Here is a 22,301-nt window from a genome sequence, read left to right on the forward strand (position 1 = left end):
CGAACTCCTTTTTTATAGCTTCAATCTTACTTTCTATTTTCTTGATTCTTGAAACCTTTTCTCTTTCAGTAGTTTTAAGGAATTCTAATTCTTTCATTATACCTTCATTCTTATTTTTTAATGAAGTATTTTGCTTAGTTACTTTGATTAGTATCTTATGAACTTTGAATAAATCATTTTGAAGTTCTTCATAAGATAGCATGCTTTCATCATTGGATTCATCACTACAAGAATTATTTGAAGATTTAGATGAGGAGCTTTCCTTATGGTCCCAAGCCATAAAGCACGTATAAGCAACCTTTTGGTCACTTAATTCATTTTCCAAACTACTTGTGCTCATCATGTCCCAAGTAGTGGCTTTCATGTCCTTTTTCTTTTTCTTCTTAGACTCTTTCTTTAGTAGTAGTGGACATTCTGGTTTTATATGTCCAACTTTATTGCAATTGTAACACGTAGGAGTTTTATTCTTTGATTTCTTGCTAACTTCTTCTTCTTCTTCTTCTTCTTCTTCTTCTTCATCTGATTCAGATTTGGATTTTCTTTTGAATTTATTTTTCATTCTTAGAATTTTTGCTAGCTTCTTTGATATGAAGGCTACTTCATCTTCATCCATCTCTTCTTCACTACTAGAGTTTTCTTTTGAAGTTTTGAAGGCTATAGATTCTTGGGATTTAGTTTTTCCACTTCTATCGTTCATTGCCATTTCATATATTAGGAGAGAACCTATAAGTTCATCTACGGAAGTGGGTTTCAGATTTCTTCCTTCTGTTATGGCAGTAGCTTCTGGTTCCCATTTAGATGGCAGCCTTCTAAGAATTTTCCTTATCATCTTATAAGTAGTGTAGGTTTTTCCTTGTGCATTTAGGGAATTGATTATGTGAGTGAACCTAGTGAACATATTAGTTATGGATTCTTCCAAGTTCATTCTAAAAGCTTCATATTCACTTGTAAGCATATCGATCCTATTATCCCTAACATTTATAGTTCCTTCATACGATACTTCTAATTTGTCCCATATTTTCTTAGCTGATTTGCAAGCCATTATTCTATTAAATTCATTGGCATCTAAAGAACAATATAAGGCATTCATGGCACTAGAATTAACTTGTAGCATCTTATAATCTAAGTTTGTCATATCAATTTTCTCTTTGGGAACTTGTTTTCCAACTACTATCTTAGTGGGGATTAGGTCACCATCCATAACAGCCTCCCAAGCTTTCCAATTCATAGTTTAGAGATATATTTGCATTCTCTTTTTCCAAAAGGTATAGTTTTGTCCACGAAAATATTGGTGGCCTAGTTGAAGATTGTCCTTCTCCAAAGTGAGCTATGCTTAAGTGAGCCATTAGGATCTTTTTATAGCTACTAATTAAGATTTGCTATAACCCCGCTCTGATACCAATTGCAAAGCAAGGTGTAGTCTCAAGAGGGGGGTGAATTGGGTTTAAAAATTATCTTTTAAATCTTTTTAATAATTCTTAACTTGTTGGTGATTTTTCAAACTTTTAGCAAAATATTATTTCTCAATTCAATTCACAACAACACAATTATTCAACCATCCAAGTAATCAATCATCCAATCCAATCAACCACATTTTTAAAAACAAACAACTAATTGATTTGCCAAGTATAGGTTAAATACAACACTATTAGATTGATGAAAGCTTTGCAAGATTCAGCACTCACACATTCCAATCAATATCAACCTTTAAACCATTCAACAACAATATATTAGATTCAATTTTCAGCTTTTGTTGTCAGCCTTGAATATGTAAATTTGAATCAAGCGTATATATTAAATGGTTTCTTTAATGCAATCCACAACTTAAATCCCAAACAACTCAGAATTTAAATAACCTCTTGGTTAATTTTTCTTTGAGTGTTAACCAACCAACATACTTCCTTTTGAAGTTTCCGAAAAAGTTTGATCAACCAACATACTCCTTTTCAGTTTGCACAATCCCAAATCAAAATTAAACCCTAAGTTTATTTAACTTCCAAATTACATAATTTTTATGATATAGATATTTAAAACATTTACGCAGTTGTATATCTATTGAAAATAAAGAAAGTAGGGAAGAGAGAGTGAGATAACGATTTTTATGAGGTTCGGCTTATACCCAGCCTACGTCATCGCCTTTGACAAACCACCAAAGGATTCACTAAACTTGTTCCTTTACTGGGCGGAACAAACCTTTACACACTCCTTCAATAGGCTGGAGCCCGCCTCTCCAAACCATGTACCCTTGTTCGATCACTCCTTTAAATAGGCTACAACCCGCCTCTCTAAGCAATATCCCCCTGCTTAGCCAACGATCCAAACAATCCTTGGATTCGTCAATCTACAAGATACAAATCAAATATTTTTGTACAAAGAATTTGCTCCTACAAGAGCTGATTCGTAGAACAATTCAGAACTATATACTTCAATGTAAATAACAATATGGAATTTAACTTGAAGCTGAATGAAGTATAACACCGATTAATTATTTCAATGATTGAAAGATTTAGAATTTATAGCACAAATTCGGTGGAAGAAGATCAACAAAAACTCAGTTGAATTCGTGCACAATATGTGAGCTTGAGAGCCTTTGAATGATGAGAAAAAATGAGTGAGTATTGAGTGCTGAATTTGATTCTTGGTTCTTAGTTTTTTAATTCAATGATCTTTGAGGCTTATTTATAGATGTAGGCAAGTGCTTAACTTGTTCCCCAAGCGACTTGGAGTATTCCCCAAGTTTTCACAAAGTTTGAGCCCCAAGCAACATCATTTAAAAAATTTGACCGTTATGAAAATTTCAAAACAGCCGCGTGACAGTTGACTGTCCATTTTTGGAAGTTGGCTATCTAGTTAAATTAAAGGGATAACAAGGTGGCAGTTGCCTGTCTGAACTTGGACAGGCGTCTCAAAATGCTCCGACAGTCGTTTGTCATGCTATCATCTTCGAGCACCCTTCAACCTTTTTATCATAACGTTTTATTTGTAACTCAAAATATGACGTTCTTGGTTTCAAATGAAAGCTAAGAGAAAATACTAAACCTTTTATGTTGAACACATATTAAAATAAAGATTTTTTGATGGAGAAAAATGTACATCAATGCGGATGTAGAAAAATTGACAGCAATTTAGAAATCCTCTTTCTAGTGCTTTTCATTCCAAAAATGATTCTAACATTTTTAAAATAATTTTTGACCTTATAAAATAATTTTCCAAGTATGTTAAAAGGTATCTAGGTCCAATAAATTTACCTAAGAGTTTCATGCATCCATATTGAAATTCTTTGAAGTACTTACATGAAATTTCCTAAACTCTTTCAAATTTTCAATTCTTGAATTCCTCTATATGCTTGCTTCATATTTATTTGAGCTTTCCATGTTGATCACTTGGACTTTCATTCTTGAAGCCTTGTATTTAATATCAATGCTCTCATGATCTTCAAGTTTTAATCCATGCCTCAAGCTTTGATATAATCATCATTCTTTGAAGTACAAGCTTTTATGAATTCTTTAACCTTGCATTCATCATTAAGTCCTGAAAATACATCACTTAACCAAAGCATGTTAAGTTCTACTTGTTTGTTAGCATAAAAATAAGATGTTAAGCCTTGTAAGACCAACATAGTAAACTTCCAATCATACCTCTATAATACTTTATGCCTATAGGTTTCCCTTTCTCATCTTTATCTAGGCTGATGGAGGTACTCATAGGGGTTCCAATGGGTTTACTATTTCCCATACCAAATTTTTGTATCATTTCTCTTATGTATTTTGATTGACTTGAGAAAGTCCCATGCTTGACTTGTTTAATTTTTAGTCTAAGAAAATAGTTTAACTCCCCCATCATGCTTATTTCAAATTCTTCTTGCATACAGTTTGCAAATTCTTTGCCTAGATATTCATTTGTAGCACCAAATATTATATCATGTACATAGATTTGAATTAGGAGTATATCATATTTCTTAGTTATAATGAACAAGGTACTATCAATTTTTCTTACATAGATTTGAATTAGGAGTATATCATCTTTCTTGGTTATAATGAACAAGGTACTATCAATTTTTCCTTTTATAAACCTCTTCTTAATTGGAAATCCACTAAGTCTTTCATGCCAAGCCTTAGGGGCCTGTTTTAATCCATACAAAGCCTTAGTTTGTCTAAATACATGATTAGGATTTTCTATATTTTCAAAACAAGGGGGTTGTTCAATATATACTTCTTCATTATTATACCCATTTAAGAAGGCATTTTTGACATCCATTGGTATAACTTAAATTCTTTGTAGGAAGCATAAGCTAACAACATTCTTATAGCTTCCATTCTAGCTACAGGGGCAAAGGTTTCATCATAGTCTATCCCTTCTTCTTGGTTATACTCTTTAGCTACAAGTCTAGCTTTGTTTATAATGACTATACCATTCTCATCCTTTTTGTTTCTATATATCCATTTAGTTCCTATGATCAAATGATTTTCAGGTTTGGGTACTAATTGCCATGCTTTACTTCTTTCAAATTGGTTTAATTCTTCTTGCATAAAAATTATCCAAGAGTCATCTTTAAGGACCTCTTCAACATCTTTGTGTTCATCTTGAGATAGGAATGAAAAGTGATTGCATAGATTCTTTAAAGAAGATCTAGTAGTTAATCCTCTAGATGGTTCACCTATAATTTGATCTTGAGGGTGGTCTTTTACATACTTCCATTCTCTTGGTAATTCATGATTTTCTATAGGTTTATCTTTTGTGGTTTCTTCATTTACTTCCTTTCTTCCTTGATTTCTACCTCATCCTCCTTTTTGAAGATATCATCCTTTTCTTCATTTTTGACTTCTCTTGAAAAAGGATTTGATTCATCAATGTCTACGTGAATTGTTTCAATTATGGTGAGTGCTCTTTTGTTATAGATCCTATAGGCCTTACTATTTATAGTGTATCCTAGGAAAATTCCTTCATCTGATTTAGCATCAAATTTTCCTAAGTTATCTTTGTTATTGAGAAAAAAACACTTACACCCCAAAACATGAAAATAAGTTATGTTAGATTTTCTTCCTTTCCATAATTCATAAGGTGTCTTGTTTAAGCTTGATCTAAGAGAAACCCTATTAATTACATAGCAAGTTGTATTTACAGTTTTGGCCCAAAAATACCTAGGTAAGTTATTTTCATTAAGCATAGTTCTTGCCATTTCTTGAAGTGTTCTATTTTTCATCTCCACAACTTCATTTTGTTGTGAGGTTCTAGGTGCTAAAAGATTGTGACTTATACCATGATCATTGTAAAACTATTCAACGTCTTGATTATTAAATTCTCTTCCTTGGGCACTTCTTAGGTTTGAAACATTGTACCCTTTCTCATTTTGAAGCGTCATGCATAGGGTGATTAACAAATTACAAGCTTCATCTTTGTTAGCTAAAAAAATACCCATTTGTATTTAGAGTAATCATCAACAATCACGAAGGCGTATTGTTTTCCTCCTAAGCCTTGAGTTCTAGTAGGACCAAACAAATCCGAGTGCATGAGTTCTAGGGGTGTCCTAGTTGGTATATGTTTCTTTTTTTTGAAGCTTGTCTTGATTTGTTTTCCTAGTTGACAAGCATCACAAATTTTATCTTTGATAAACTTAGTATTAGGCAAGCCCTTAACTAAATTCTTTTTGGAGAGTTTAGATATAAGATCCATGTTGGCATGTCCTAATCTTCTATGCCAAAGCCAACTATTTTCACTTATGGCAGTTAAGTAAGTTATATCTTGAGAGATTAAGCTATCAATGGTTATGCAATACACATTATTCATTCTATGTGTAGTGAAGAGTATCTTGTGATCCTTAGAATTTTGTATTATGCATTTGTCTTTCTTAAAAGTAATTTCAAATCCTTTGTCACTAAGTTGACTAATGCTTAATAGATTATGCTTTAGACCATCTACTAACAAGACATCATCAATAGTGAGTGAGGAGTCTTTACCTACTTTACCAATTTCGTTGATCTTGCCTTTTGCATTGTCACCGAAGGTTACATACCCTCCATCCTTTTGAGTGAGAGAAGTGAACTTTGATTTATCTCCCGTCATATGTCTTGAACATCTGCTATCCAAGTACCATTTTTCTTTAAACTGAGTGGACCTAAAGCAAACCTACAATAAAGGATTTATGTGGTTACTTTTGGAACCCAAACTTTCTCAAGTCTCGTTAACTCTTGTCTAGTTTTATTATTTATCTTCCATTCATTTTCTATTTTGATGTATTTTTTCTTGAGTGGACAATTAAACATTATATGTCCTTTATTTTTGCACATGTAGCAAGTAGTATGCTCATGGATGTTTGTGGATGAATTACTTGCATAGTGTTTAGATTGCTTTACAAAATAGCCCATAAACAATTGTTTCTTTCTTTTGGTTGGTGTTCCATTGTAACCAATTCCTTCTCTATTGTTAGCTATCCTTTGTTGTCCTACCATATTTTCAAAGTTTACTTTAACTTTAGTGAAGTTGTAAATAATCTTTTCCTTATCCCGAATTGAGTTTTTAAGATCAATTATTTCTAGCTCTCTCTTGCCATGTTTATTCACTTGAGACTTAGCTAATTTCTGAGACATGTCATTTACTTTCTTCTCAAGCTCATCAATTTTTAGGTTGTTTTCTTCTTCAACAATTTTCGAGGATTCAAGTTGATTTCTAAGTGTTTCAATTTGTTGTTTCAAGCTTATGTTCCTTTTTAAGACCTTAATGAACTTATTATGAAGAGAGAATAATTAGCTTGAAGTTCTTTATAAGAAGGCATACTTTCACATGAATCATTACATGATTCATTACACGAATATACCAAAAAAGAGTAGTATGTTTGCTACTTCTTGTTCACTTGATTCGCTCTCTGATTCACTCGAACTTGTGCAATCCCAAGTTGCCTTCATTGTAGGCTTCTTTTTCCTCTTTTCCTTCTTGAGTTATGGGTAGTCTGGCTTGATGTGTTCAGTATTTTTACAGTGATAACACGTGGGTGGTTCATTTTTGCTTTTGTATTCCTTTTTACTATTTTCACCTGTTTCATTTTTTGACTCTTTGAATTTTCTAGTGAATTTCTTATTTCTTTTGAAGAATTTTCCAAGTCTTTTAGTTATGAAGGCTAATTTTGCATCTTCTAATTCACTGGATTCGTAATCTTCTTCACTCGAATGTTCTTTCAAGGCTTTTAGAGCTATAGACTTCTTATTTTAATTTTCAATGCTTCTTTCTTTTAAAGCCATTTTATAGTTTAGAAGTGATCCTGTGAGTTCATCCAATGAGGTTGTTTTGAGGTTTCTACCTTCTGCTATGGCTATGGCTTTTGGTTCTCAAATAGGTGGAAGTGCTCTTATAATTTTTTGAATCATCTCATAGGTGGAATATGTTTTTCCTACGGCACTAAGTGAGTTTATGATATGCGTGAACCTAGTATACATGTTTGTGATGGTTTCATCGGTATTCATCCTAAAAGTTTCGTACTCACTAGTTAACATATCAATTCTACTGTCTCTAACATCTACTGTGCCCTCGTAGGTTACTTCTAATTTTTCCCAAATTCCCTTCGTTGTTTAACATGCCATTACTCTATTGAATTCATTCACATCAAGTGCACAATATAGGGTGTTTATTGTGCTTGAGTTAATTTGCAGCATTTTGTAATATGATTTAATTATTTCTTTTTCTTCTTTAAGTACTTCTTTTCCATCCACTAGTTTAGTAGGGATCAGATTATCATTTGTGACAACATTCCATGCCTTCCAATCCATTGTTTGAAGGTAGATTCTCATTCATTGTTTCCAAAAGATGTAATTTAGTCCACAAAAAAATAGGTGGTCTAGTTAAGGATTGACCCTCACCAAAGAGAGCTACTTCTATTTGTGCCATCTAGATCTTTATATAGTACTTGTTAGGATTTGCTATAACCCTCTCCGATACCAATTGAAATCTAGAGTGCAGTCCCAAGAGGGGGGTAAATTGGGTTATTTAAAATTCCTTAAGAATCTTTTTAAGAATTCTTGACTTTTTACAATTATTTTAAAGACTTCTTATATTCTTGTTGATTAGGCACTCCACACAAACATTTACTTCTTCTATTCAATCCACAACCACAACATACATAATCAATTGATTAACTTTTCAAACCAAGCAAACACAATACAAGTGATCAATATATGCTTAGCAATATTCAACTTAGTTATTTGCAGCCCTGTATATAAATATGCAAATTCTGTAGTTGGCCTTTGAAATTAAGATAACATTTAATCACTATTTTCAATAACACAAATTTTAAGTAAACCCCTAGTTAAAAGATTTTAGGTGTTGATTAACCAACGTACTCCCCATCGGTTTCCGCAATCAATGTTGATCAAGCTAATCAATTTTAATCTTAGGTTTATTAATATCCAATATTATTTGTAAGATCAAATCAATACATCCACACAGTTTGTGTTGTTGCTGGAATTTAAAGAGAAATGGGAAAGAGAGTGACACCCTTGTTTTTACGAGGTTCGGCTTACCCCAGCCTATGTCCTCGCCTTAGGTTAACCACCTAAGGATTCCACTATACCTTGTTTCTTCTTGATGCAACAAAAACCTTTACAATAACCAACCCCTTTTTCAAAAAGAGAAACCTCTCTAAGCAACAACCTATGCTTGGTGCAACACAGAGCAAAAACACTCTCAAACATAGAGCAAGTTGTATGAGTTAAATCATTTAACGTACTTCAAAACCAAAACTAAATAGACAATATGAAGCTCAAGGTTTAGAAGTCACCAATGGTTCTTTCTTATTGATATAAAAATCTTAGTTGCAAATTAGAACCAAAGCTTTTTAATTTACTGGCAATTTCGTAGGGTTCTCCTAGCAAGAAAAAATATGAGCAAGTTTGAACATTTAGGAGAGTTTTAACGTAGAATACTTGTATTGCTTGTGCATATAATTTCATTAAGCAAGAAAGGTATTTATAGACTCCTTTGAGAAAAGTTTCCTCGTATAACAAGTTGACTTGTAGTATTTAGGTAAGTTTTCAAAAAATATTAAATCATAAAATATATTTTGAAAATCTTCCCATTTAGTTCGTATTCTAAAATCTCCGTAGAGTTAGTCGTCTAACTCATTCAACTGGGTCATTTTTGCACTAGTTAGTCGGCTGGACAGGCGGCTGACAACATTATGTCTCTCAAAAAATTAATTTTAATAAACTGTTAGTCGGCTGGCTCAATTATGTTCAAAATAGTCAGTTGGCTCAACAGACCAGGGAGTCTATCGGCTGACTAATCTCAATTCAAAAATGGTCAGTCGGCTAACCAATCCTCTCATTTTCATTTTTGATTTTTAAACTCTAGTTCATTTTGAAAAGCTCAAGTACCACTCTTTCAAAATCATTTTCATTGGTTTTAGAAGAAATGGTTTTTAGGTCTTCTTATCTTAAAGAGCTTCACATATTTAAATAGTAATGAATTTGAAGTACTTACAAACATTCTTCTAAGTATGATCTCCTTAATCACTAAGTCTTGTAGCCTCTTGAGGTTCAGTCTTTACTTCAAGTCTTACCAAACCTTTAAGCTCTTCATGTGTCTTTTATTTCTTCAATATTATGAGAATCTTTCATTTGATTGTCTTTGATTTACAGTTTGCTTCCCCAATTACACCAACACAATGTTAAGGAAATACGTCTTAGATTCCTCCCATATCATCAGTTATGCCGAGTTAGAACTCAGTGATACTTTGGCTTATGAGGAAACTCCAGTGCAGATTCTAGACAGGAAGGAACAAGAATTGTGCAGTAAGAGAATTCCATTAGTATAAGTCCTATGGAGGAATCACGTAGTGGAAGAAGCTTCTTAGGAGCTTGAGGAAGAGATACAATAGAAATACCCGCATCTGTTCAGTAGGGAATAGTAGTAATCTGAAAGAAATACAAGTAAATATGCAATGTTTCTTTTATGTAAGTTAGTATATGTAATAATTTTCAGTTGTTGGTAGTGTTTTGGTTTTGGGGAAATTTTATTTTATGTGTTTGTAATCTCCCAGAACCCTGATTGTGACCACGGTATTCCTCCGCACAAGTGAGGATAAGTAATAAAATAAGTAGCCCATTTTCTTTAAGGGATGGTGTTTAATACAGATAGTAAATTTCGAGGACGAAATTTGAAATGAGGAATAGCTTCCCAAGGGGGGGGGGGGTGAATTGGATTCTTTTTAAATTTTAATGATTTTTAAGCTATTGATTTTAATTACCTAGAAAACAAGATATATAAACGATTACTACACTTAAAAATACTGAAATTTAAATTCACAAATCAATTAATGAAATCAACGTAATTCAATCACTCAACCAAAAATATTAGAGCTTTAGTTGATTTTTTTGTAAACTCTTAGTATGCACTTTACTTTATCAAGATTTCCGTAGATTAACCAACGTACTCCCTTTTTGGGTTTCCGCAAATGATTAATCAAAACGTACTTTCTAAATATCAAGTACCTTTGTTTCTTTCTCACTTAAGAATTTGCAATGCATATTTAAATCATACCACAATAGCAAGTAAATAATATAAAGTAAAGCAGAGAGAAAGACATAAAATTTTTACGAGGTTCGGCTTCAACACAACCTACGTCCTCGCCTTTGGCAAAACACCAAAGGATTCCACTATATCAGTTCCGTTACGTAGTGGAACAATACCAATTTACAACCACTCCTTCTGTCAAGCTAGAGCTCGACTCTCCAAACAATAACCCCTTGTTTGGTCCAACTATTCAACAACTCTGAATTGTTTAACAATGATAATAAAGAAATTTGTGTACAGAAGAGAACTCTCACAATAGCGTAGATTAGTACAATGATCGGCTCACTTATACTCCAAAGTAATTCAAATATAAGAAATTTGAAGCTCAACGCTTAGTATGAATTACCAAATGATTTTTCAAAGAAAATGAAAGATTCTGATTTTTTAAAGCTTTGCTTCAAAAAAATATAAATCAATATCAAATCAGAAAGTTTAAGCACAAGAAAATTTAAGATCCTTTGAGAAATTTGAATATTTGAAAATCACTTGATCTAAAAACTTTTGAAAAATAGCTTGATCTAAAAACCTTGAAGGTTGCTTGATCTTAAACTTTGAAGATTGCTGGATCTGAAACTCTGAAGATTTCTGGATCTGAAACTTTTGAAGATTTCTGGATCTGAAACTTTTGAGAATTGCTTAATTTCAAAAACCTTTCAATATTGCCTCTATGATCATTATTTTAAACCTTTGAAGCTTTTGACTATTTATAGATGTTTTCAGAAGCCATCCATTAATCCCAAAGATTCCTAAAATTCATTTCCAAATATTTTGAAATAAATATGTTTAAAAACATGGTTTAAAAAATCTTCTCTTCTTAAGCCCTTTTTATTTATTAAAAAAATAATTTTTAGAGTATGTATGTTTAAAAAATATATTTTTGATTTTCCAAATATTTTGAAATAAATATGTTTAAAAACATGGTTTAAAAAATCTTCTCTTTTTAAGCCCTTTTTATTTATTAAAAAAAAAAAAAAACTTTTTAGAGTATATATGTTTAAAAAAAATATTTTTGATTTTCTATGAGCTTCAAACCACTTTATATTTGAGTTTAACCTTTGAATTACTTACATTAAGAACATCCTAAAATATAATTCTTTAATCTTCAATCTTGTTCTTCCATTATCTTTGTTGTTTCAATCTTTTATTTGAGCTTTTCACCAGTATAATTTTATTCCTCATGCTCTTTGTAATCCATAAGCTTTTCTTTGTGATCTTCAAGGATTCTTTGTAATCCATAAACTATACTTGTGTTCTTCAAGAATTCTTTGTAATTCATAGGCTTCTTTATGCACTTGGGCTTTGTCACTTTCCTAAAAAAAATTTACTTGAAACATATTAAACATATCATTCATTTGTTATCATCAAAATAAGAATTGTAAGCCTTATTAGGTCAACAAAATTTTTATAAGGAGGGGAGAATGTAGAGACCCAAAGAATTATAACAATTAAATAATAAAAGAAAGGAGAGGAAAAATAAATTGTAAAGGGCGTCACAGCGTTCATCAACGAAACGGTTTAATGGGATCGTTGACAGGGACACATGTCTCGTCGACGAGGAATTACCAATACGACTCTTTTTAGGGCCTGAAATTCGTTGACGAAGGTTATGAGTTCGTCAACGAACTCCCTTCTTGACCTTGTTGACGAAGTGATGTGTCTCGTCGACGAAGGCAAGTGTATAAGTATGCCAAAATAGGATTTCAACGAAGGAAATTTCACATGCAGCCCTTTCTCTCTATAGATTTTTTTCCTCTCTACCTTCTCTCTAACTTTCTGGCTTGGGTTTTCACTGGTTTGACGATCCAAAGCCGCCATGCTACTCCTAGAAAGATTTTCTTCATATTTGCTGGAGTAAATCATTGGTTAGGCTAATTTGGGAACCATCCCAAAATTTGGGTAAGTTACTTAATTTTAGTATTATTGGGTATTTGGAGTTTTTGTTCTGAGGAGAATATGTTAGGAAAGCAAATACTGAAGTTTTGTTGGGGAAAATGTTAATTTGAGGGTGTTGTGTTGGGAACACTACAGGTGTAGGAATTGGGGATTTTGTGGGCTTCTCAGTAAACTAGGTAAAGGGATAAACTAAATCAGAATCTTTCATGAAACTATTTATTATTTTACAGCATTACATTTTAGGTATGTATGTATATTATATAATTATGTTTGGGAAAAACTGTTATAAAGAGGAATATGATTTAAATGTGTTAAATCAGAAAAAATGATTTTGGAACAGATTTTACATTCAAAAGATTACCCTTTTTCCGTATGGTATGAGTTTAATTTCCATATAATATATATATCAGAATAGAATGTTTTTCTCAGATCAAGCATGATATGATAGTTTTCATGACAATTATAAAACAGTACAGGAATCATGATTTTACATATTTAAACAATACAGGAAATTATGTTCAGAATATTATGTTATGCCAACGGAGATGCCGTGATTCATGTTATGTTATGTCGGCACAGATATCGTGTTTCATGTTATGTTATGCAGGCGCAGATGTTGAGGTTCATGTTGGCGTAGATGCAATAATCAAGTATGATCAGACAAAATTTATGAAATATGTACGTGACAACTTTTATTATGAAATACGAAACAATTATGTTCAGTATATGAAACTTATTATATGATATCAGAACCAGGATGGCATGACTTAATTTAGTTTCAAGAGCATGGTACTGTAGCTATATGTTCAGAATTATGATAGTCATACCACATGACTAGTAGTGTGGGAGATGGCAGTCGATTTAGCATCAGTGTAGAGTGGATTAGTCCCCCTGGCAGTCTCGAGACCAAGTAGGGGCAGGTCCATCGTACTTATAGACTTATGATTAATCTAGCATGCTCGGCCAACCATTGCTAGGTCCCACCTTCGGGCTGCACAACCTAGTCATGTGGGGATAAGACATGACATCGGCTAGCTATCCATCCTAGGTGTATTTCAGTATTGTACAGTTATATAAGATGATTTTCGTGTTAGTAATTTAGTACATTATATTAAAACCGGAATGATATCAACAATTTTTACCAGATATGATGTATGTACTAATATTATGTATAACACAAAAACGTTCATGTTGCCACACACTGATATTAGTTTATTTCTCTTATTGAGAGGTGTCTCGCCCCAACTTTTTTTGGTGCATGATTGTAAATATAATAGGTTTAGTTGAACTCTGGTATTGTGGTTGGCTGGATGATATATATGCGATTACGTTTCTTGCTGCATAGGTATCAGAATGGTGTTTTGGGTATATCCCTAGTACCCATGGGCCTAGATTGTTTATGTTATTCAGTTGAACATGATATTATATTTATTATTTTAAATGTTATTAAGGAACAAAAAAAAAGGGGTAAATTAGGTAGGTTGATACATGAGCATATTTATAAAATCAATGGACTGGAGGGCTTGGAAAGCTATTGCTAGAGAAATTTGTATGCAAATGAATGAAAATTATATTAGTTTTGTGCATGCAAATTCAAATGCCATGGATATGTTATTCTGTGCTTTAAGTTCTAATATTTTTCATGAGATCATGGCATGTAAATGTGTGAGGGAAATATGGGAAGAGCTCGAAAAGAAATATGGAGAGTCCCATAAGAAAGAGATTGGCACTTTAGAATCGTCAAGTTCAAATGATCAAGATGTGGTAAATCATGAGGTAATGACATCAAAAGAAAAAAAGGTATATGATTTTCACTCTACCTCAATTGATGATTCTTATGACAAATGTTGTGTTGTATCATGTGCTAAATCATCTAATAAATATAGTGATAATTATGTTAATGATGCATGCATTGATTCATATAATTGTTATTTTTATAAACATTATAATGAATCATACAATAAATTCAATAATGTAAGCATGGCCACTAACGAAAAACTAGAAAATGCTTTATTGAAAACGAATAAATTTCTAGTTAGCATATCTAAGATGAAAGCAATCTTGAAGAATGAGAATAGAAGGTTGGCAAAGCAATTAGAAGAATTGAAAGAATATCATGCCATCCTAGAAAAGAAAAAGCTTGTGAAGGTTTTGAAAATCATTATCTTATAAAGAAAAATTGAAGATTATTCTAAAATGTTTTTCAAATCTTCATTTGAAAAGGATAACTCGAATAAACCCTTAGGAACTAAAAAAAATAAGTCTTTCAAAAAGGGTTCATGTTATAAGTCCCATAGTCATTTTTATGCCTCGTTAAGCAAAAATAAAATATATAAGCAAAATCCTTCACCTAGACATAAAGCTTGCTTATATTAAAAAAATAGAGGGCACGTCTAGTTTACATGTCTTATGTAAAAGTGCTAGAGATATGGATAAAAAGATGGCGTGGGTTGTCATGAAAGCTAACCCCTTAGGACCAAAGGAAGATCAAATTCCAATAGGAATTATATAAATGTCTAAATTCTTCCTTAGATCATAGGTTTAATTATTTAAATTAAAAAGGGGTGTTGATGACTAAAGGCTTAGGAAGTGGTATGTGCTTAAAATGAAAAATCTTAGTATATATATTCACTGTACACTTTTTTTTTTTTTAAATATGAAGAACGTCAGAAAATCAAGCCAATATGAAAATTCAAGTAAGATATCCAACTTGAACTTAATGCATATACATCATCATGATTGGTTTAATATGAAATTATTGACTATAGCATGCTTCCATTGAACTGAAAGGAATGTGATAATCTCTACTTGAATGAGACATATGCCTCCACATAATCCACAATATTCCTTTGATTGGTTCAAGGTAAAGGTTGAGGGTTTAACCTGGCTAAAATTTTTAGAACCTTTCATTTTTGAGATGAATAACATAAAATTCATTATTGCATAATATCTCAGAAGCATGCTAAAGTAAAATCCACTTCTGAATGGGCAAAGGTAATTTCACTTGGTAAATAATTCTAAATGCTTAACTCTTGCTAAATATGAAAACCATAAGTTAAGAATACTTTGTCCATTGCATAAGACTGAGCTCTAGGAAATGTATCATATGTTAAGTATCATCTTATCCTAAGCTCATCTTGGAGCCTTATATGCGTGATCAAAATGTAGTCATTATTTTGGTTATAAGCATTGTTTTTCGTAAATTCTAAATCATGAAGTTCTTATTAAAAGACACCCTTTTCGTAATCAAAATTAAAAACATCCACTAAGGGATTCAATTTATTGTTAAATCAAAATATTCCTTTTGAGCTTTAAATGTGAAAACTCCCTAATTTTGGGCCACCTTCTCCTCCATAGGAATTCTTTACCAACCACAATCACAATCGGTAAAGTTTCATCTTATTCCTTGGTTCGTATCCTTGCTCAAAATTTTGATCATATTTAAAGGATACCCTCCATTTGTGGCAAATGAAAAATAACCAAAGAGCATCACTCAATAAAACTCGTATACTCCATAATGCTCTTTGGAAAAATAAGTTAGGACATATTCTCTAAGCTTGCTTATCCTATATGATGTCGTGCTTCTTCTAAATACTTGTCTGAACTTAATAGTGTTTTAACTTTTAAGAGTATTTATTCTTATTCACTTTATAAGCTTTTGTCCTTAAATCTAATCAATTAGAGCTTCATATAATTAGATCAAATTAAATAGCTAAGATGATTGCTATAGGTCTTAATCTAGATGGTGGAACAAGTACAAAGAAACTTATGCATGAATAGTAAAAATGGAAAGCCATTCAAACTTGGGCCTCTCACAAGTTGAAATTCATAAGAAAAGATGCAAATAGTCTTAGTACATCTAAAGAAATATTCATTAGGACTTTTTGGTCCGTTAAAGCCTATGTATCCAGAGCCAAGTTTAAATCACTGAAAATCTAGAGCACTTGGCTAAGATATTGAGGAATGAATAAAAGAAAAAGGCATAAGTAGTGTGCACAACTCAAGGGGAGCATATCACTGTTATAAAATTTAAATGCTCTCATAATCATATTCTATGTTTAATTATATGCCTTTATGAATAGCATTGTAGTATACTATTAATATATTGTTGATTGATTAAATTCATTTGGTGGATAGTTAGTTTTTGATCACTGCACTGAACTCTTACTATCCATTTTTGCTTAATGCTTATATTGTCACATGGTTGGTTAGTTCTATTTAAATTCTTTTGACTACTGGATTGCATGCTTAAACTAAAACGCCATCTGCAAGGCTATTGCAGAATTTTGTGAATTGCATGCTGGTAGTGGATTTAGGTTGTTGCATGCTTAAAATGAATTATTTGCTGAAAACAACCAGGTTTTTAGAGCCTATTTATTTGGGAAATTTCCTATTTACAGATGGTATGTTGCCAAAATTTCACTAGACTTTTCCCAAAATAATAAAATCCATAAACTGTATGCAAAAATGATTATGACAAAATGCATGGTAAAATATTTTTGAAAGGATGAGTAAAATCTAAACAAATATCAAACTTTATCCTTACACAATCATCGCATACTCAAGAGAACTAAGTCTCTAGAGAAAAAAGCAATAAAAGACTCAAATGCATCATGCTTTAGCTTTTTAAATATTGAAGCTCTTCTGAGAACTCTGAACATAATATCCAGTTCTTAAAGCTCCATAAATAGATATGGATCGTTCTCAGTTAAGTGCAATACAAGATGCCTTAATATTTACATCTCTAATGCATTTGTGGCTCATAGGGATGACTATACTAATCAGGTGGTAAATATAGTTAATGAATATTCAGTATAATTAGTTTAAGGAATTCAAAATGATTGCTTATGCTACTTGGCATACTTAGAGAAACCATCTTTGATGTGTATAAGCAGTTCATCGCATCTAAGCTAGGATTAAAATTGAAAGAGGGAGCAAATAAAATTTAATTTTCATCTTGCTATGCTCACCAACATTTTTAACTTAGATCTATTTTGAATTCTGTGTGGCATGTGCTAAATTGTGATGATCTTATTGAAAATATTAATTTGAAATATGTTGTTTAGCCACAATCATATGTGTATCCATATGATCTTGATTTAAATTGCCATATCCTTAGGATTTATATGATTTTTTTTTCTCTTCGTATTTTGTTTTGTGCTTAAATAACTACTAGAAAAATTGTGCTTGCGTAATCTGTAAAGTTTCTTTTTCAACAAGCATCGTCCCCTCACTTGGTCTACTCCTTCAATAAGGTAGAGCCCCCTCTCCAAATTATGTTTCCTCCTTTGGTTCACTCCTTCTAAGCGGAGCTAGCTCTCCAAGTAATGTACCCTCACTTGGCAGCGGTTCACAACCAAAATCGCAAAGAGTTTGTTTAAAAATAAATTTTCGTGCAATTTAAAATGCTTCAATAAAATCTGATTTGTACACTTTGAAAACTATATGCACTCTCAAATGACTTTAAATGAAGCTTGGTAGAGTATGATTTTTCTCTCAAAAAGTATTTTGCTTTAAATGTGAGAGTATGGAAAATGATTTCTTTGAGATTGACCCTTTTAAAATTCAAATACAAGTAGGCTTTCGAGCAAAAAGTATATGAGTGTAAATAAATGCTCTAGCCTTTCTCAAGAAGCTTTTCAAGCAAGTATATATCAATGAATATATTCTCAAAGCTTTTCTTGAATAACCCAAGAAGTTTTCTTCAAAAATATTTCTAGATGAAAGAATAGGAGAAACTAGGGTTTTCTTTCTCAAAATGATTGACCTTTGAACAATAAAATTGCAAGAAGGCTCTTAAGCAATATACATATATATATATATATATATATATATATATGTGTGTGTGTGTGTGTGTGTGTGTGTGAATGTGAAATATATGCTCAAACCTTGCTTGAATAACTCAAAAAAAATTTCCAAAAAAAATTTTCAAAATAAGAGTGTAGGAGAAAATTAATTTTTGAAAAATATAACAGTAATAAAAGAAAAGGCCTTCAAGTAATATATATGAAGGATGATATAAGGTCAAGCCTTTTTAAATAAAAACCCTAAAAAGATTTTCTCCAAAAATGATTTTCAAGGAGAAATAAGAATTTGATCTTCAAAACAGGTTTAAAATAAGGGAGATCGAGAATAAAAATTTATTTAACTAAACTTTCAACATGATTCTCTAACCTTCTCCAAGTGTGTAGGGTTGATATTTATAGGCAAAAACGAGTTCTGACCGTTATATGACCATTGGGAATTTTAATACTAATTTATTTCTAAAATTTTGACCATTATATGCCCTTAAATTCAAAATCTCAAGAGGTCCGGTCGACCGACCTAAGGTGATTTTCTATTTTACTGCATTTCAGTCTACCGGGCACTATGATCCGGTCTGCCGGATCATCAAACATATAAACACCAGTTGACTGGGCTCAAGATCCGGTCTACTAGGCCCTTTGAAATTACAATTTTGGCCTTATGAATGCTCTTGTTGACTGGGCATAGAAGGCCGATCGACTGGGCCCTTTGTAAAAACAAGTTTTGGTCAAGTGCACACTCCGGTCGACTAGGCCTATAAGGCCGGTCGACTGACTCTTATGAAAAACTTAGTTTTTTCCTTCTTTTAAATTCAAAACCACTTTAAACCATTTTTATAAGTTTAGCAATTTAAATAAAAGGTTTTTCATGAAAACTTGGAGTCCTTAAGGTTAATCTAAGGTCATTTGTGAGCTTCAAATTAAATCAAGTGATATGCATGCACATTCAACACCTAATAATATTACAACTGAAAAATAAATAAAGTCTTCATGCTTTGCTCGTTTAAATTCCCATGGAATATGCTGAGGTATGTTTGTTTAGATACTTTCATGGCTTCCATTAGGCATTATTCATACGTGCTTTATAAAACTTAACATGTTCAAACACTCAAACACATGAGATGCTGTGGTTTGTCATAATCAAAACAGGGATCAGACTAAAAAAGTCAACAATATGTCTCCTATCTTCTCTTCATTTGCATCTATACATCCATCATTTTCTTCAAATTCTATGCTAACTTCTAATGACACTCCTATGTCTTTAAAGGGTTTTGGTTCCTTTCATACTCATAATTTATTACTTTCAAATATTTATTACATTCCTAAACTAACTATGAGTCTTGTATCTATTGGTCAATTGTGTAATGTTGGCTACTCTATTCATTTGTCTTCTACTTCTTGTTATGTGCAGGACCCTCAATCTAGGAAGCTGATTGGAATAGGTCATAGAAAAGGTGGCATATATGTTTTGGATGAGCTGTGTGTTCCTAATCATGTGGCAGCATCGGGAGTAGACCTCTCCTCTTACCTCTTGGATTGCTTATCTTCAACTTTTATTTGTGGCATTATAGACTTGGTCATGCGTCGACCTCTTGTTTAAAATTTTTGGTAGCTAGTGGTGTTTTGGGTAACTTACAGATACATGATATTTATGATTGTAGTGGTTGCAAATTAGCAAAGTTTTCTGCATTACTTTTTACTGACAACATGTTTAAGTCTGCTGCCCATTTTGATTTAATTCACTTTGATGTATGGGGTCCTACCCTTGTTGATAGAAAAGGAGGGTCTAGATACTATGTTTCTTTTATTGATGATTATACTTGACATTGTTGGGTCTATTTAATGAAACTTCGATCTGATTTCATCCATATTTATATTGCCTTTCGATCATTTGTTTGTACTCAACACTTTGCCGTAGTTAAGTGTTTTCATTCCAATTTGGGTGGGGAGTATACTTCTAAGGCACTTTCTAAGTTTCTTATCTCTGACGGTACTGTTCATCAATCTTCTTGTATAGATTCTCGTCAACAAAATGATATTACCGAAAGAAAACATTGTCATATTGTTAAAACAACTCACTCTCTTGTCTTATTTGCTAAGGTTCCTAGTGAATTTTTTGGGGAAGCGGTTCTTATAGTGATACACTTGATTTATAGAATCCCCACATCCCACAATTCTGGTTTCTCTCTTTAGGAAAAATTATATGGGTCCCCCCTAATTATTCCTCTCTAAAAGTCTTTGCTTACCTATTTTTTGTCTTTCGTCCCACTATTGAGCACACTAAATTATCGCCATGTTCTGCCATGTGTGTCTTCCTTAATTATGGAGAGGGACAGAAGGGTTATAGGTGTTTTGATCCTGTCGATCAAAAAATCTATGTCTCTCATCATGTTGTCTTCCTCGAACACATTCCTTTCTTTACCGTTCCTACTAGCTCACCTTATATGGCACAACCATACCTTATTCGTATTGACCTTTTCTCTGATGATGAAAATGATGGCCATGGTGGTAGTGGTGATGATGCAAATGGTGGTGATGATGATGCCCATCTTTCGGTTCCCAGGGAATCTCTTGTGGTTGTGGATTCTCATCAGTCTTGCTATCCCAAGTGTGCTCGTAAGTCCACTCGATTACCAGATTTTTCTTATTCTTGTTATTCTAGTTCTTTCATTTCCTTTTAGTAGCTTTTCCCCCACTTTGTAAACCTACCATACATAAGGAGGTTGTTTGTGATCCTCTTTGGCAATAGGCTATGGTGAGAAAATTTCTGCATTGCATAAAACTCATACTTGGGACTCGGTATCACTCCTTCTTAGTAAAAAATTGATTGGTTCTCGTTGGGTTTACAAAATCAAAATGAAGTCCGATGGTTCTATTGAGCGACAGAAAGTTCATTTGGTTGCTAAGGGTTTTACCAAAGAGTATGGTATGGATTATGAGGAGAATTTTGGCCCAGTTGCCAAGATGATAACTGTTCGTGCTCTTGTTGCTATAGCTTCTGTTCATCGATGGGATATTTCTCAGTTGGATGTTAAAAATGTCTTTTTGAATTAGGATATGAAAGAGGAAGTTTACGTAGTACCTTTGCCTGGTGTCTCTCAGAACCCAAGTTAGGTTTGCAAACTTAAGAAGGCTTTGTATGGTCTCAAACAAGCCACTTGAGCTTGGTTTGAGAAGTTTTCAATGGTTGTCACATCTTTTGGCTTCTCATCATTTTGCTCATGATTCAACTTTATTTGTTAAGCTTACTTCTACTAGTCGTATCATACTTTCTTTGTATGTTGATGGTATTATGGACTTGAAAAAGATGTTGGTTCAGGAGTTTGACATGAAGGATTTGGGGTCACTGCGCTACTTGTTGGGAATTGAAGTAGCCTACTCCCCCAAAGGTTACTTGCTCTCCCAATCGAAGTATGTTGCAGATATTCTTGATCGTGCTCGTCTCACTTGTCGGCTCAGTGTGCATCTAGAGGGGGGATGAATAGACGTTTTTAGTGGATATATAACTTTTTCTACTATCACAAAATTATCTTGGTAGGATACAAGTGTATTATATCACAATTTATATTCAAAGTAAATTACAAGCAAGCAGTGTAAAAGAGGAAGGGTGAGAAGAGCTTAACTCAGCGATATTAACGTGGTTTGGCACCAAGCCTATGTCCACACCTTGAGACCAACTCAAGGATTCCCCAAATCCTCTAATCAATCCTCCTTCAAGGCAGAGAAGCTTTTACAATCCAGTTGCTCACCAAGAGCTACAACAAGATGCTCACCAAGAGTCACCTTACAAAGGCTCACAAAGAACCCCTCAATACAACAAATCAAAATAGCTACATACAACTTCAAAGTGCTCCTTCTTGAGCTGATCATACAAATCAAAACCTCCCATTACTCTCTTTTTAAATGATGTGTAAGACAAGAGTAAAGAGCAAGAGAGTATGAGCAAAGATGAAAACCTAGAAATGAATGCTCAATTAATATGCTTAACAACCAAGTGCTTAACTAACCTGAAATGAATGCACAAGACCCATATTAAAGGAAAAA

This window comes from Malania oleifera, chromosome 12 (genome assembly GCF_029873635.1).
Source record: "Malania oleifera isolate guangnan ecotype guangnan chromosome 12, ASM2987363v1, whole genome shotgun sequence".
Lineage (NCBI taxonomy): Eukaryota > Viridiplantae > Streptophyta > Magnoliopsida > Santalales > Ximeniaceae > Malania > Malania oleifera.